The following is a 16,897-nucleotide window of genomic DNA, read 5'->3' as shown; positions in this document are numbered from 1 at the left end:
ATTCAAGGCGAGACTTTTATTTACAAATAAAGATTTCGGGGGGAAACATATTTCCATACCTCAAACCACCCAAAACCGTCGTTTCCCAGACGTGGTCCGTTGCTACGTTCCCATTAAATTAAATCCGACACGATGGAAAAGTCTCGCAATTCAAAAAAAGATAAGAATAAAATAATTTCGCACCTACTGTCGACAAAAGTCGTTCAAAAAGTTCTAAATCATGTAAAACTCATCAATATATGAGTAAACAACGCGTCTGTACAGTTTATTTATCCAATGCTTAAATTGGAAGTGTTTAATTTAAAAAAGTCTTTTTTTATGTTATACATACCACTTTCTTTCTATAACTATATTAAAAAAAAAAAATATTGACAGTATTTACGTTATATCAAATCTTTACAAACGTCCTAATTTCTGCAAAGATAACCGAGTTCACGATATTGTACCCATCTTCACGGCTTCATACACTGCGGCGCCATCTATCCATCTTTTAAGTAACCTCACTGGTAAGTTGCAGAAATCTACTACACTGATTACGAATCGGACAGAATTGTACCAATAGTAGGCAGTGGATCTAAACTCCTCTAGAAATCTGCATGCTACGTCTACGTCTAGTGTTGATGTCAAATGTCAGTGAATCTCAGTTGTGGATAAATAATTTTATCCGGTCGTGTTTGTTTTTGCCTTATCTCCGTTGTTTATGATAGGAGTTCCGAATATAGAGCAGTAACTACCAAATTTAAACGAGCGAACCAATTTTTTGGGTTCCAAGAATTGCGGATTTAAAAAATACATAACCCTTACATTCCCAGAAGCATATTTTTCATTTATTACTCTGCAGTTGGTGCTATTTAAACAGAGACCTTAATTATTTCGACTTAAGGGTGAGTAGAATTCAGGAAATGTTTAAATATTGTTTACCAGACACCGGTATACCGGTACCTAGAAGACTGTCAAATTAATGGATTCAGAAACCATTACTATGCCTTTTTTAATTTAATTTTGAGCGTTAATTAATTATTAAAATATGCAATTAAACATTAGACAAACATGGAAAATACACCCACTTGTTGATACGCGAATATTTGTTTTTGCAATATTGTTCTCCAGCCCCAGTAGTACAAAGTTTTGTTAATAGAGGGCCCTGCTATTTTAGAAGTATGTAAACAAAATTTTAAAATGCATAGTTGTAAAACTGCACGAATTTGCATGTATACTGGGCTTAGTCATAAAAATTATTTGAACGCATTGCATATGTATGTTCTGCTTTCTTAATATGCATTAATATAAATAATGCTAATAGACCAGGGCGGATCTGTTTTGAGGTGGATGTGAGAGGGGGCAAGCAAATTTTTTCTGTATTGCCTTCAGTACAACTCGCATAATAAAAGTGTAGATCCCTAGATCTGGGCGAGGTCCAGAACATTTTCAAAATTGTTTAAAAATAAAAAAAAGACTGTTAACTTCAAAAATTTACTGTGGCCGCCCTAATCAACCGATTTCAATTTTTCAAAAACCATTTGAAAGGTAGAGCGGTCTTTTCTATGTGAAAAAATTTTCAAGTATCTAGATTAGGGTGGTCCAAAAAAACGAATACATTTTTTCGGTCTCTTGTGAAAATATGTTAGTTTTATCATTTTTTAAGAGCCCCCTCAAAAAATCAGCTCAAAAAAAAATGTTTTTAGAGGTCGCTCTAGATATTTAAAAATTTCTAAAATCGTCAAAAATTTAATTTTTTTTTCCTTTTTTTTCTCGTTATTTTATCATTTTCCAAGTTGAAAAAAATCTCGATTCTGAAAATTTCAAATTGATATTTTAATTTCTGAAGGTCACTCATAATTATTTTAACTTTCAAAGTAGTGTACTTACCTAAAATGTTTTCGAGCGACCTCTAAAAATAAATATCAACGAACTAATAAATTTTTTTATTAAATTTGATGGACAAAAGAATAGAAATAAATCACGAGCCACTTAAAAAAATTCTCGAGGCAAAATTTACTACCGCACTGTGGGTATCAAATATTTATAATTTTTTAATTTTTTAATAAAATTTAAGTGTCTCGTGATTTATTTCTATTCTTTTGTTCATCAAATTCAATAAAAACAATTATTAGTTCGTTGATATGTATTTTTAGAGGTCGCTCGAAAACATTTTAGGTACACTACTTTGAAAGTTAAAATAATTATGAGTCACCTTTAGAAATTAAAATATCGATTTGAAATTTTCAGAATCGAGATTTTTTTCAACCTAGTAAATGATAAAATAACGAGAAAAAAATTTAAAAAAAAATTAAATTTTTGACGATTTTGGAAATTTTTAGAAATCTTGAGCAACCTCTAAAAAAATGTTTTTTTGAGCTGATTTTTTGAGGGGCTCTTAAAAAATATTCGTTTTTTTTGGGCCACCCTACTATGTATGTATATTTTCAGCCACGAAAATTGAATAATTCCTAATATTTCCAATTTTCACCACCAAGAACGGCGGTGACAACATTTTTAACATGAAAGCGATGTTTCGCATTGTATTAGCTATGTCCTCTCCAAATTGGGTTACTGCAACTCTCTTTCGACAATACAATACCTATGTATTAGGGTGGCCCAACAAAAAACAAATTTTATTTTTTTCGTGTCTCTTGCCTTAATGTTAAAAATGTCACTGCCGTTCTTGGGGGTGAAAATTCGAAATATTTGGAATTATTCAATTTTCGTGGCTAAAAATACACATACATAGTAGGGTGACCCAAAAAAAGCGCCCCCTCAAAATATCAGCTCAAAAAAAAATTTTTTTGAGGTCGCTCAAGATAATTTAGATGGTTTATTTGAGGATGTGCAACATTTTGAAATTTCGAAAATTTTTTTACAAATTTTCTTCAAAAAATTATTTTGCGAAAACTATCGAACCGATTTGAATGAAATTTGGTGTGTTGTTTTATTATACTCTAAAGTTTTAAACAATTTTAACTTACCGTATATTGTGCAAAATTCAATTCTAAAACGTTTTTCCTCTTCAATGTTCTTCCAAAATGCATAGGTTCCAAGATATGAGTAAAAAAATCAGATAAAATAGGTATTTTTTAAAATTTTTCAAACATTTTTGCAATTTTGAAAATGTTCCGCACCTCGCCCAGATCTAGGGATCTACACTTTTATTATGTGAGTTGTACTGAAGGTTTTCCACCAAAAATTTGCTGGACCCCTCTCACATCGAAGAACTGGGATATTTCGACAGATCCGCCCTGGTCTAGAAATGTACGTCCCATTCAAAACTCTTAAAACAACAACTTCAAAAACACCATCAGTAATTTATGAAAGTGTCGTTCATCGCTGCGCTTGTACCTATTTTGAATACTTTTTTCTGTAGATTTACCACCCCCCAATGAAAACGTAGCATAAATTTAGAAGGCACGTACCACCAATAGATGATTAACTGGTGAGTTTTATTAACGGGGCGAATGTGGGTCCGGAAACTAATAGACCGTAGAGATCGTAAGTGGCACAGCAGAATGGACAGTGGTCAATTTTACGCAATACGCCATCCCTTGTAAACTAAAACTAAACACGGATCTCGCAACATCTGGCCCCTTCACGGGTCGTAAGCCCGAAGTCGATTGTTGTCCGTGTTAAATCAAGCCATCTATACAGAAATGACAGTTTCATATTAATTTTACCGGCGCTATCCTCTTAATACAGTCAGTGCTCCCGTTATCTTGGTTTATGATTATAATAATTTACAATATTCGACGGAGGGTACGATTCGATTTTGTAAATACCCATCCCGGCAAAAGATTTATTAAGACAAAGAACCCAACGTTAAACGTGGCATGTACGGAACACAAATAAATTATTAATTGTTACTGGATCGCATTCATCTAGGACCTACCCTTTTAAATATCGACTGTGCGGTTTTAAAACCGTCCAGATGATTTTACACGGTTAAGAGTATAATTAAAATATGCTGCACGCTAATGGAAGCAATAATATGTACAACTGTCAAGAGCGCGTCAAAGGAGAATGTAAACTGACAAAAAAATCGACCCCTGTGTCACAGCGAAATCCGTTTAATTGTTGCAAACGTGCAGGAGTGTGGGGTTTTAATTTAAGTGTAAGGCTTTTGTGGTTTCAGAAACGTTTCACTCGTTTTGAAAGAAATTAAATAACACATCGAAAACGGGGAAGGTGAATGGTCATTCCGAATTTTGTCGTTTCGTAATAGTGGTGCGAATAATTTCTTACGGCCTCATCTTCGCGTAATAGGTAGAAATGACTTCAAGTACGTTTGGCGCTATGACCTACAGTACATATTTGCAAACAGCTAAAATATCCAAGAGTTTAATAAGTCTGAACTTTGTTTTATCCATTACCGACTAATATCTACTAGTAATATGTTGAAGAAATTATGTTGTTACAAGTAATAATACACTAGGCACAGAAATTAAGGTATATTAAAAAAAATCCCAAAATTTTGGCTGATTTTCAAAGAGCTGTAACTTGGAGGGAAATGATCGTAGAGAGAATCAAAAACAAGGAAATTGAAGCTTCAAGTGTCTAGATTTGAGATCTGCAGTTTAAAATTTTTTAGCGTCAGCAGTTTTGGGTAATCATAAAAAAATCAACGGAAAAAAAATTGTAAATTTTTGCTTTTTTAAAAAAGGCCTGTGGACTTCAAAAATTTTTTTTGGAATTTCATCATAAAGCTCTTTTAGATAATTTAATTCTCTTCAATTTAAGCGGTTCCGTTGTTGACTTTGGCTATCAATTACTCCGGAAATAATGGTCGTACAGAAAATCCAGCAGGGTTTTGAAAACTGCAAATTATTATCTACAAGTCGTAATTATGGGTTTTTGATAAAAAAAATTTTGGTTAGAAACAAGGTAAAAAATTGCATAATTAGGGATATTCGAATAACTTGGCATAACTTTGCAAATAATGAATAAACTAAGGAAATTGACTGTAACTTTTCAACCTCAGTGTCCTCAAGAAACCCTGATAATTTCAAAACGCTGCGATTTTTTTTTCTTAGTGCCCGGAATGTTTAAATTTGTCGTTTTTGCCGAAAATAAATGTAATAAGTAATTTTTCACTTTTTATTCATTTTTTAAGTTAAAAATGTTTTTTTAGCAATAATCCATATTTTCTTCATCAAAATACGTTCGATACTTAAAAAAAAATCAAAAATAATTTTTTTCGTATTTTAACTTCTCAACACCAGCTTCTCAAACGTCAAAAATTTTTTTTTTCCGTTGATTTTCTTATAATTACTCAAAAACTGCTGACGCTAAAAAATTTTAAACTGCAGATCTGAAAACTGGACACTTGAAGCGTCAATTTCCTTTTTTTGATTCTCTCTACGACTATTTCCCTCCAAGTACAGCTCTGAAAATCACCCAAAATTTTGGGATTTTTTTAATATCCCTTAATTTCTGTGTTTAGTGTAGTAATAGTCTTTATTTAAAATTATTTTATTACTTGTCTAGACTATGGATATTTAACCTCATGGAGACTACAAAAAATAATTGTACATTTAAGTATGCACTAAATAAGTTAAAGTTAAAGAAACCAAATTAAAATATTTTGAAATCATCGAAAAATAAAATCCTACGTTATTTCGGTTGTTCTGTATGTGTACAGCATTAGATTACATTTATACAAATTATTAATCTTAAACCAACCGAGCCAATTACATTTTTGAGTAACTTAAGAGGGCTTTATTGCCAGTAGACAACCAGCAATACATTTTTATAGATTTTATTACACAGTTTGTCTATATGTATACAATGTGGCCCAAAAAAACGAATATTTTTGTTTTCGTGTCTCTTGTGAAAGTATGTTAGCTTATCATGTTTTAAGAGCCCCCTCAAAAAATCAGCTCAAAAAAAAATTTTTTAGAGGTCGCTCAAGATTTTTAAAAATTTCCAAAATCCTCAAAAATTGATTTTTTTTTAATTTTTTTTCGGGTTTTTATTTTAAAATTTTTAAAAATTAAAAAATTATAAATATTTGATACTCACAGTGCGGTAGAAAATTTTACGTTGAGAAATTTTTTAGGTGTGATTTATTTCTATTCTTTTGTTCATCAAATTCAATAAAAAAAATTATTAGTTCGTTGATATATATTTTTAGTGGTCACTCGAAAACATTTTAGGTACTTACACTATTTTTAAAGTTAAAATAATTATGAGTGACCTTTAGAAATTAAAATATCGATTTAAAATTTCCAGAATCGAGATTTTTTTCAATCTAGAAAATGATGAAATAACGAGAAAAAAAAATTAAATAAAAAAAATTCAATTTTTGACGATTTTGAAAATTTTTAAAAATTTTGAGCGACCTCTAAAAAAATTTTTTTGAGCTGATTCTTTGAGGGGGCTCTTAAAATATGATAATTTAACATATTTTCGCAAGAGACACGAAAAAAAAATATTCGTTTTTTTTTGAGCCACCCTAAATTGTATATGAATGAATGCATAAATAACAGACTTTCCCTATTTTAACGCGGATTTTCTATAAAACGGACTTAGTTTGAAACTCAAATTTGTAATTTACAATGCCGCTTGTCCAAAAGCGGCAAATTACAAATTTCTTTACAACAAAAAGTTATTTGAGTTTCGAACTACCTCCATTTTATAGAAAATCTGCGTTACGATGGAGAAAAGTATGTTATTTGTGCATTTATTCATATTTAGACAAACTGTGTAATAAAATCCATAAAAATATATTGCTGGTTGCCTATTTGCTATAGAACCCTCTTAATCGTATTTTTTCATACTGAAAACAAATCTACACACTGCATTCAAAACTTTTCCTTGTCGATTTTGCATAAATTTTATCTAAACAGCACCTTCAACAACACTGGGAAAAAAATTCAATTGCAGACAATAGTATAAATGAAGAAAAGAATAGGACCTGAAACCGGACCTTGGAGCACCACCGAACTTACGAGAGACAATGCGATAAATTTCCTTAAATTACTTAAAGATTATTAGAAAAAATAAACCCATAAAATTTTATTTTAGCTGTCAACAAGGTCCAGCGTCTCGAAGGCTTTGTAAAAATACTCTAGCATTTCCAGGATCAAGTGATCAAAATTTATGACTTCGGCGCACAAAATAAAAAAATTGGACTGGCTTAGAGACCCCACTGGGCTATCTGTTTGCACTTTGACGCGCTAAATCCCAGTCCGTAACTATTTCTGGAGTCTCTTGATCGGCAGATCAGCCCACTTTTCCATTTGTGTGCCCGCTTGGTCAAACCAGGACGTGCGGAAGAGTTCCTAGTAGCGCGACTGTACCGCCATCGCCATTATTTTCGACATCGGTCTGTTTAAGTGCCTATTGTTGTGCTTGACCACGCCGCGACAATGACTGGGATGCTGGGCGAGCCCTGGGGAACAGTTGACCGATAGGCACGCGCCTACGCTCTTCAAAGTCAATTATACAACTTCCTTATTCTGTTTACTTTGGATATATTTTAATTTCGATTACTTTGCGTCAGCTCTCGTTTGCATAAGCCCGATGAAATTGGCAAACAGGATTTTTTTTAATCAATTATCGGTCCACAAGTTCGTAGAGTAAACGAACCTGAGGAAATCCAAATTGCTGACGAGAGCAAATAATATTAAAGATACAGGGAATTTGGGATACCGGGCATGCCCTTCTCAACTAAAACAATGGCGTCCACGTACCACTTCCGGTTATACCGGAAGTCGCCTTCAACTTGCTTATTTCAAATGGAACACCCTATATATTATTGCAATTTTGGATTCTACGTGTTATTTTAGGTGGACTTTTATGAAGTTTCCCTATTCCTAAAATTAACCGTTTTCGAGATATTTAATTTGTTTCAAAAAAATGGAAAGAAACAGCGACTAAGCTTCAAACCATGTGTATTTTATAGTAAGAAAGATAAAGCAACAATATTTATAGGGGGGTTAGCTGGACCCCTAAGCTTCCCATCCATACTTTAAAAGTGGCTTAATTGCATACAGGGTGCTAGAAATTTAATGCCGAGTTTAGTTAACTTCAAACCTTCATAAGTCGTTTTTTTTTTAAAGGAACACCCTGTATGTTTTTCTATATTCTGATACACAATTTTATTCTCTTTCGAACGGTATCAGGGTTCCCTATACCTATCTCTTCTAGTTTTTAAGTTATCTACTATTTTTTGTGTAATCACCTAAAATCATGTAATTTCTTCAAATTTTCAAAATTCAAATCGAAGTAGTCTCTGAAATAATTCTAATGGGCCGTCACCGTAAGACACCCTGTATACTTTATGGCACAAACAGAATATTCGAAAGGGGAACAGAGCAGAATACCAATCAGAGTGATGGATGAAGAAAAATAGAGAAGAATTTATGACGTGAAATTTACTTTTATGAGTTATGGAGCGCAAGTAATTCGGATATAAACTGAACGCAAATTAAATTTAATTAGAAGCATCACAGATTACGTCTTTATGAAAATATTAATTACAAAATAATTTTATCAACTAAAAAATATATGTATATAAACGAAATGTACTTTCTTAAACAGGTGCATCTATCTGTATATTTATACAGAACAGTACATAAAACTTAAAACACAAACGGTGTATAACACAGCCGCACTGGGCGACTGGGCAATAAATCTCGGTTGTTGGAATTCTTCAATTGGAAATAAAAGGTGCCCTTATTTGTGCTAGTCTTAATATAAGGAGACATTTTAAGACCACCCCGTATGTGTCGTCCCTAAGTTTTCCGATGTAGCCCTACTAACAAACCGCCCCTTAACTTCATACGTTCATAAATAATAAATCGATTATTTCACTTCCTCCACTGATATTATAATTATTTTGCTCGGGTTACAATGCGGATGTGATTGTAAAACTAACTCGTTAAAACTTAACCAATCATCCTGGGCCGATTTATCAATAGAAAAGACATTGCCATTGATGAAGTACTCTCTTTCTATTAGATTATTGAACGGAACCCTAGTACCTACCGCAAATATGATTGATCGATTTTCAATGTTTCAAACCCGGGATTCCAATCCAATTTCACCGCCAATAATATCCTTATTGTTCGCGGGAAGAGAGCTAAATGCGATAAGTCATTGCCCGGCTTCGCTCGAATCGTAATTATTTGGTTATTTCTATGACTGTGTTTCTATCAGACGTGTTTTTTTTCACTTTTTTTACTGCCCACGGAAATCTAAACAACCTATCGGAAAATTAGTCGTTTTGTGTTGTAGGCAATTAAATTACCTACAATTTAAGGTATCTAAAGTCACATTTAATCAATTTGTTAATTGTAAAATAAAGGTTGAACGCGGAAATATCAGTTTTCAAAAATTGCGCATTTTTATTGCAAAAAGCGATGGATGCTGATGAAACTTATGGAAAAGACAGTCAATCCAATTTATTTCGTTCGTTTTTTGCAACTAATTGTTAATTTTAGAAGTTAACATTGTAGATATAGGTTCTAATTGGTCCAAAGAAACGTATCGAAAAAGAAAAATTTCAAAAAGTTGAAATTAAGTTGCCCTTTATAATTAACAAAATAGAATGTGCAAAACAGCGCTCGGGAATTCGCTCTTTTTGCATTAGGTAGACCTTATTTTTACGGTAATTTAAAAATAAAAAGAGAAATTACCTACGCCTCTTTGTTCTCAAGATAATATTTTTATATACTGTTAATTGTTAACAAATACCTATAGCAACAATTTAATCAAAATAATCTAATTGTTTAAAAATAGAAAAAAAGAGCGTTAACTTTAAAAATTTTCTGTGGCCGTCCTAAGCAACCGATTTCAATTTTTCAAAAACCATTTGAAAGGCTGAACGGTCTTTTCTATGTGAAAAAAATTTCAAGTATCTAGATGCTTTATTTGAAGCTGTGCAACATTTTGAAAATTCGAAAATTTTTTTCAAAAAATTATTTTACGAAAACTATAGAACCGATTTTAATGAAATTTGGTCTGTTGTTTTATTATACTCCAAAGGTTTTTTTACCAAAACCATAATGCCTTCGGAGCAATTAAAGTATTTTTAAAAAATTATCCAAAAAACTTGATTATTTTTCCTTTTTTTCATCGATTACTCCTATTTTGCAACATCGGTAATACATTTAAACATTTTTAACTTACAGAATATTGTGCAAAATTCAATTCTAAAACTTTTTTTCCTCTTCAATTATTCTTCCAAAATATAAGTAAAAAACTCAGATAAAATAGGTATTTTTTTAAATTTTTTAAACATTTTTGCAATTTTGAAAATGGTTGGTTATCACTTTTTATGATTTAATTCGACTGGAGCATACCTTTTTTTTATTCCTTTTACGTCTGTTTACCGCTTAAAATGCAGTCCAATGCAAATCGATCTCCAAACTACGGTAGATCGCAGTCTGTAAGGTGCGTAAAATCGTTTTATTGACTGCCCGCAAATTTCGATTTGTTAATTGTATCGAAGAATTTACTCAGTGTTTGCATATAGTCAACAAACTACGCGTTATCAAAGAATGGGAGACAATACATGTTGGCAGAAATTAACGTATAGGTCTTCCCAAATAAGAAAGAAAGAACGTCAACGCTATTCGAAGAAATAAAAAGAAAGTTTGTTTGTTTAATACTTGTCGCGACGTTTTCTGATATAGAGAAAACCTTGCGGTTTTTTTTGTGTAAGATTTTCGGTATTGCAGAAGGATATTGTGATTTGGAATTATACCAACAAGAAGCCATGTGCCGATTACATTCCATTAACTTCATTTACATATGTCAATGATTTTATACATATTACGGTATGTGTAATCTAAAAAATCTGTTCAGTCAAGGATCGAACACTGATTGTGAGAAAAATAATGTTGGAACCATTTAGCTACCTTAATTGCAGTTGTTAATTATTTTATTAGGTTTTGACTTGTCGCTTGAAGCATACTGATACTAAAACAAATTAAATATTCAAAGAATAACTATTATGTTTTAAAGTAAGAAAATTATAGTCATGTAGTCATTAAAAGGTCATGAAAAACCGCTTGCTTACATCAAGTGCCGAAGTATAGTGAAATTATTAATGATTTGGAAAATATATCACGTACAATTGGAGGAATGTCTTTGACGTAATCGGGTCGTAATCGCTATCGATTTTTAAATTAATTTACGCACAATACGTGTATTAAAATACATTTTGTTTACTTCCTAGTGCGTATGCACTTACTTTTATTCCAAATTACAATGATTCTAGATAACAAATAAATAGTTGAGTGCGCTCCTATTACCAAGTAGGATCTCCCACTCCGACACGTTATACCGGGTGTCATTTTTAATACGTACGTTGTAGGCAGTGGCTCGACGATGCTCGCTTCCACATAAAGATAAATGACAAAGGGCATAAGACAGATAGAATGACAGATGGATTTTCAGTTTGAAAAATGATTCGAATACACTTTATTTCAATTCAATTCATATTGAATCTAAGTGTTCATAAAAAATTATAATATCAGTATTATATTGATGCGTAGATAAAGTGAAAAGTGTTTTTCATAATTTCACTTATCTAGAAACCTTAGGTGGCCAGAAAACAGCCCCGATCTCAGTCCTTTAGACATATATTATTAAAGATCTCAAAATTTACAAGTATTGAATGAAAAAATACAGGACGAAATGTTTGATAATTCTGAATTTGTTTTTAAAGCAATAAATAGTAAATTAAAGCATATTTTCAACTGTATCATCACAATTACTTGCGTGTTGAAAATTTATAAAAATTGTAGGTATTTTAATGTTATTTCGTCTTTAGGTATTCTCCTTACATTGTTGTAAAGGTTAGTTATAAAAATCGTTGTTTGTTATTTCAATAAAGATGAATTTTAATTTTTTTAATGATTCTTTTGCTTTAAACATATATTTTATGCCAGCAAATTTTGATGTCAAAAGAAATAAAGGAAAAGTCGTACATTTGTATTTAATTTTTTTTTCTATCTTTTATTAAACCTATAAGTGGATGTCAAAATACAAAAAAAAATCCTGTACCTACATTCCGCGACGTACTAAAATACATTAAATAAATGTATCATCATCTTCAAATATTAAAAAAATTATATTACAAGCTGTTTAAAATACATATCATTACGAATTTTGTTTATTTGGAAATATATTTTGTGCAGTATTTCAATACCAAAAAAAAAATGAAAATAGTAGCTAATTAACGAAATTACGATTAAATAACCTAACTGACACCGCTGCAGAATATCGTATGAAACTCCATACATATTCGTTGATTCTTTAAAACATTTTTATCATCATACATTTAAGTAAATACAGTAACGCAAAAAACAGGTATTGATAAAAAAAAGTGTACAAAATAAATCCGTAAGTACGCCGGGCAACATTGCCAAAGTGTTGTCGCTAGGATACGCGTAGGAATGCGGCAATTCGGGCTGGCCTATTCCAGTAGTGGTCTGGGGCCATTTGGGACCATTTGTAATAATGTTGCCAAAGAATGGTTTGTTTACATTTTGTTTCTAATTTTATTATACCTACTGATTTAGTATAAACTGAAAATAGTTTTCAATTTATAATTTGATTTGAAAGTGATTTAAGTACATTTATTTCTAATTTTAAGTGTTACTAATAAAAAATTAATAAGTAATAAAAAAGATATGGAAGAAATACGAAAAGTCATAGAACCAACGCCATATGTCGTGGAAAAATAGGATATTCAGAACTTACTGGCTGATTTTAAATTTGTTAATTATAACTTACTAGGAATTTTTCTTTTTCGGCGAAATAAACATTGCGTTAGTCGAATAAATTTACCAAAACCCCCATGGCTTATTCACTATTTTAAACAAAACAGCGGATAGTGTAAAAATTGTAAATTTAACTACACTTGACGTCTAGGAAAGTGTGACTTAAGCTACTATTAATCGAAATTGTGTTTGTATGAATCAGGCAGAAAATGTAAATAGCACACGCAAAACAAAAACCTATTCTATTCAGTGAATTCATTGAACACTGTGACGTCCGTAGGCGCGATCCTTAATACCATGACACTAGATGTTTATTTGTAATGTCATGCGTCTGGATTTACGCTTTTGCACTCAAACACCGTCCAACGAAGTTCGTATTTGTAAAAAATTATCTCTCGAGCATCTGCGAGATTTATTTACTGTTACCGATAAAAAGTAATGGTTTTTACGACGCTTAACGTAAATATAACAAAAATCGGTAAAGAAAAACAACTGCAATAAGAATTTATGTTTCGCGGTACACTCTATTGTTTTATTCGTTTATGGGCTATTGCTACTGGATCACTAAATTTCACAAACACGTGCCTGTAAGCATGCAATAACCTTTAAATTAAATAATGCAATTTGTGTACATGTGTTAATGTGCATCACCAACTTAACAGTTAAAATGGGACGTTATGACGTTACCCGTCATTGATACAAACCTCGAACTACATTGACTCTATCACGTTTTACTGTTAAATCACTCAATTTACGACGATTACTGCAAATTCTGTTTATTTTGGATTTTACGGTGACGATATGTTACATCTGTCTTTCCCCCGCCAGCGCTATTAAAATTTCTGACATTTACTCGCGAGTTCACCTTAAAAATTGTATGGCAATGCTCCAGGACAGTAATGCGCATCCTAAAGCACAAGATGTTAGGAAATTTCGTATCTTTAAAGTTAACCTAGAAAATGGAATTATCGTTAATTATCGGCGATTATTTACTTTTAACAAATGGACCCGTTAACCAATTTAACAGATTACTGAAACTAACGAAGTCGCGAGAAAACAATAAAGCCAAATATTTGTGGAAAGCGAAGTGTTAGGCAAGGTTACGCAAAAAATGTGAATCATATACAGGCGCCGTACCAGATTCGGCACCAATGGAATTATTAGAAAATGTTAATACATACAGGGTGTTTGGTAAGTCGATGCATTCCTTGCAGGAGGTTATAGTACAAGCGATTTGTGATATATTTCCTAAATATACCATATTCCGAAAACGCTTAGTTTCCGATCTACAGGGTGTTAAAGTTTTAATAGAAAAATGCAAATTTAAAATTATTGCGGAAACCGCTCAGAATATTTTAGTGAAATTTTACGTCCAAATATGGTCTTGATCATGACTTTGACAATGAACTTGCTCTTTCCAAATCCGCAATAAAAAATAGGGGTTCCCATTTAAAAAACTTAACTTGACCTTCAAATGACCCTGAAGGTCAGAGTCAAGGTCAAATCCAAGGTCGCCATCAGATCGTCATGGAAAAATCCTTACACTTTTGTCTGAAACATTTTTTCCCAAAATGCATTCTTCGAAAGTTCTGCTGTACCGGGACTTTTGGAAGTCGACCCACGTTTGACCTTGAAAGTCATTGTCAAAGTCATGGTGAAGAACATTTTTAGACGTAAAATTTCCTTCTCTTTCCAAATCCGCAATAAAAAATAGGGGTTCCCATTTAAAAAACTTAACTTGACCTTCAAATAACCTTGAAGGTTAAAGTCAAGGTCAAATCTAAGGTCGGCATCCGATTGTCATGGAAAAATCCTTACACTTTTGTCTGAAACATTTTTTCCCAAAATGCATTCTTCGAAAGTTCTACTGTACCGGGACTTTTGGAAGTCGACCCACGTTTGACCTTGAAAGTCATTGTCAAAGTCATGGTGAAGAACATTTTTAGACGTAAAATTTCCTTCTCTTTCCAAATCCGCAATAAAAAATAGGGGTTCCCATTTAAAAAACTTAACTTGACCTTCAAATGACCTTGAAGGTTAAAGTCAAGGTCAAATCTAAGGTCGCCATCCGATTGTCAGGGAAAAATCCTTACACTTTTGTCTGAAACATTTTTTCCCAAAACGCTTTCTTTGAAAGTTTTTCTACCGTACCGGGTCTTTTGGATAACCCTGTATACGAGTTCAATGATATCACGCGTAATAGTTTAAATATTTTATAAGGTAAATAATTAATAAAACAATAGTTTTCTCGCTACCAATTAAATGCTTTAATCTTAAATACCGGAACTGACTTTCTTCCCTAACTGTCAAGTAAATTTAATTGTCAGTTGAACCTGTGTGTGTTCTTAATTTACATATGTTTTTTATGAGGCAGATATGGATCTAATTGACAAATAAATTCATTATGAGGTGAACTAATACTAAATAGTAGCATTTTATCGTTGTGTTAGACAACAATTGTTTTCCGGCAGTTGGAATAAAGAAAATGTAATGGGTATAGAACCAATAAAGAACTAAAACTTTTTAAAATACTGTGCAATATTAGCCGACTTTCATGCAAAAAAAAATAAATAGTTACTCACGTTTTTTAAAATGTCCTGTGCGAGGATTAGCCCAGGCGGTGAATTCTGTAACAAAAACGATTGTACTAACATGCACTAGTCACAAAAATTAGGATGAAAAAAATCCTAAATCCTAAAGTTATTTACTGAGTAATTAATTGTCAAAGCCAGAAAGGTCATTTTTGTTTTAAACGGCGATAACTCGGCAAGAAATCATCTCTTGAACAGCTCAAATGAAACAGTATGAATGATACTAAAAGAGCTGATATGAATTATTGAAGCCCCTTTTGAAAGGGAAGCAAATATTTTTTCCCAGCTGGATTTTTTTATTATTTAAGGTGGTCCGATGGAAACAGAAACCGATTGAAGTCGGTCTCGCAAGTGGTTTAAGACCTTCTGACCATGCTGCCAACATTATTAGAAATCGACGGCACTCTCCAGGAAATTATCGATAGTTTTATGAATCATGCTAATGCTAATACCTTTTCGGCATGTCAAAGTGGTGTACTATAAAAGCAGTGGCTGAAGATTTTGAGTTTATGACGTCAGCGACACGTGACGTGCACACGCTGATCTTCTGTCTATTGTTTCCGATTTTCAGACCAGCACGTGACCGTAATGGCCGACTTATATCCTTAATGCCCCTTTTCAGGACCGTCTTGTGGACCCTGAGGCCCACATTCGTTCCTCAAAATGAAAATAGATTCGTTAAAATATGGGAAGTGTGTAATAATTTTCAATTAAGTCTTTATTGAATAATGCGGTTCAGGGTTCATTGCCCCTGAGTAATAGTATTGTTTACAAAAATTGTTAGCGGCGCAAAACGCAAATATTTTAGGTTTTCTAAAAAAAATTCCGATCCGAATTATTTTCGTAGATTTGAACGGGAGATCTTCACAACTAACACTGGTGAGACAATCAAAAAAATTACCTTTAAATAAAAAAATATAGGCCACTAACTTTTTATTTAGATTTAGGTATTGGAAAATAGTTTGTAGTAATAAAAAATATATAGCAAAACATTGGAGGTGCTCTTTATTGACGTTTCTCAGTTTTATTTTACAGAATACGGCCCTGGGTTGTTAATTTGCCCAAACATTACTCACATGTAATAAAGGAGTATTGTAGGCTACGTTCAATATATCAAAAATTTGTTACTTTAATTGCGTTATATCGACAGCCGCTTTAAAAGGGTCCGTAAAAATCTGATGTGACTTAACGAAAAATGGCGTCAGTGCATTTTTTAGATTAGTACGTCGTTTCATTTTCAAGTACTATAAATGTTTAATACTTTATTAAGGTATTGCGATAACATAATTTAGCTGTAATAAAAATAATTTCTTTATTATATATTTCGGTTTATTCAAATATTAAGCACTTAAAGTGTGCGAAAATAACTTTATTGATAACTTATAAAATGGACTGTTATCGGTGTAAAATGCAATTCATTTTAGAAATTCTTTTGTTGTAATAAAAAATGTAATGATTAAAATATATCTAAACAGCTACGCAGCTGTTACAATTGAAATAAAGTTTACATACACAAGTATTGTGTCATCAATAAAAAGTATATATGAAATATTTACCCCCCTTTCAAAAATTAAAAAACGGAAT

General features: G+C 32.2%; 1 protein-coding gene across 1 annotated transcript in view; it reads left to right on the top strand.

Annotated features, from left to right (window-relative positions):
• The first annotated feature begins 628 nt into the window (after positions 1 to 628).
• The window catches only part of LOC108916991 (aspartyl/asparaginyl beta-hydroxylase), a 38,298-nt gene continuing 22,029 nt past the window's right edge, over positions 629 to 16,897 (top strand). Inside the window, exon 1 of the mRNA XM_018723395.1 lies at positions 629 to 884. The gene's annotated coding sequence lies outside the window, so the exon portion shown is untranslated. The remainder of the gene's footprint in view (positions 885 to 16,897) is intronic.

The sequence above is a fragment of the Anoplophora glabripennis genome, unplaced genomic scaffold, assembly GCF_000390285.2.
Source record: "Anoplophora glabripennis isolate ALB-LARVAE unplaced genomic scaffold, Agla_2.0 scaffold2, whole genome shotgun sequence".
Lineage (NCBI taxonomy): Eukaryota > Metazoa > Arthropoda > Insecta > Coleoptera > Cerambycidae > Anoplophora > Anoplophora glabripennis.
The sequence above is the reverse complement of the archived record's forward strand: the minus strand, read 5'-3'. Positions and strand labels throughout refer to the sequence as shown.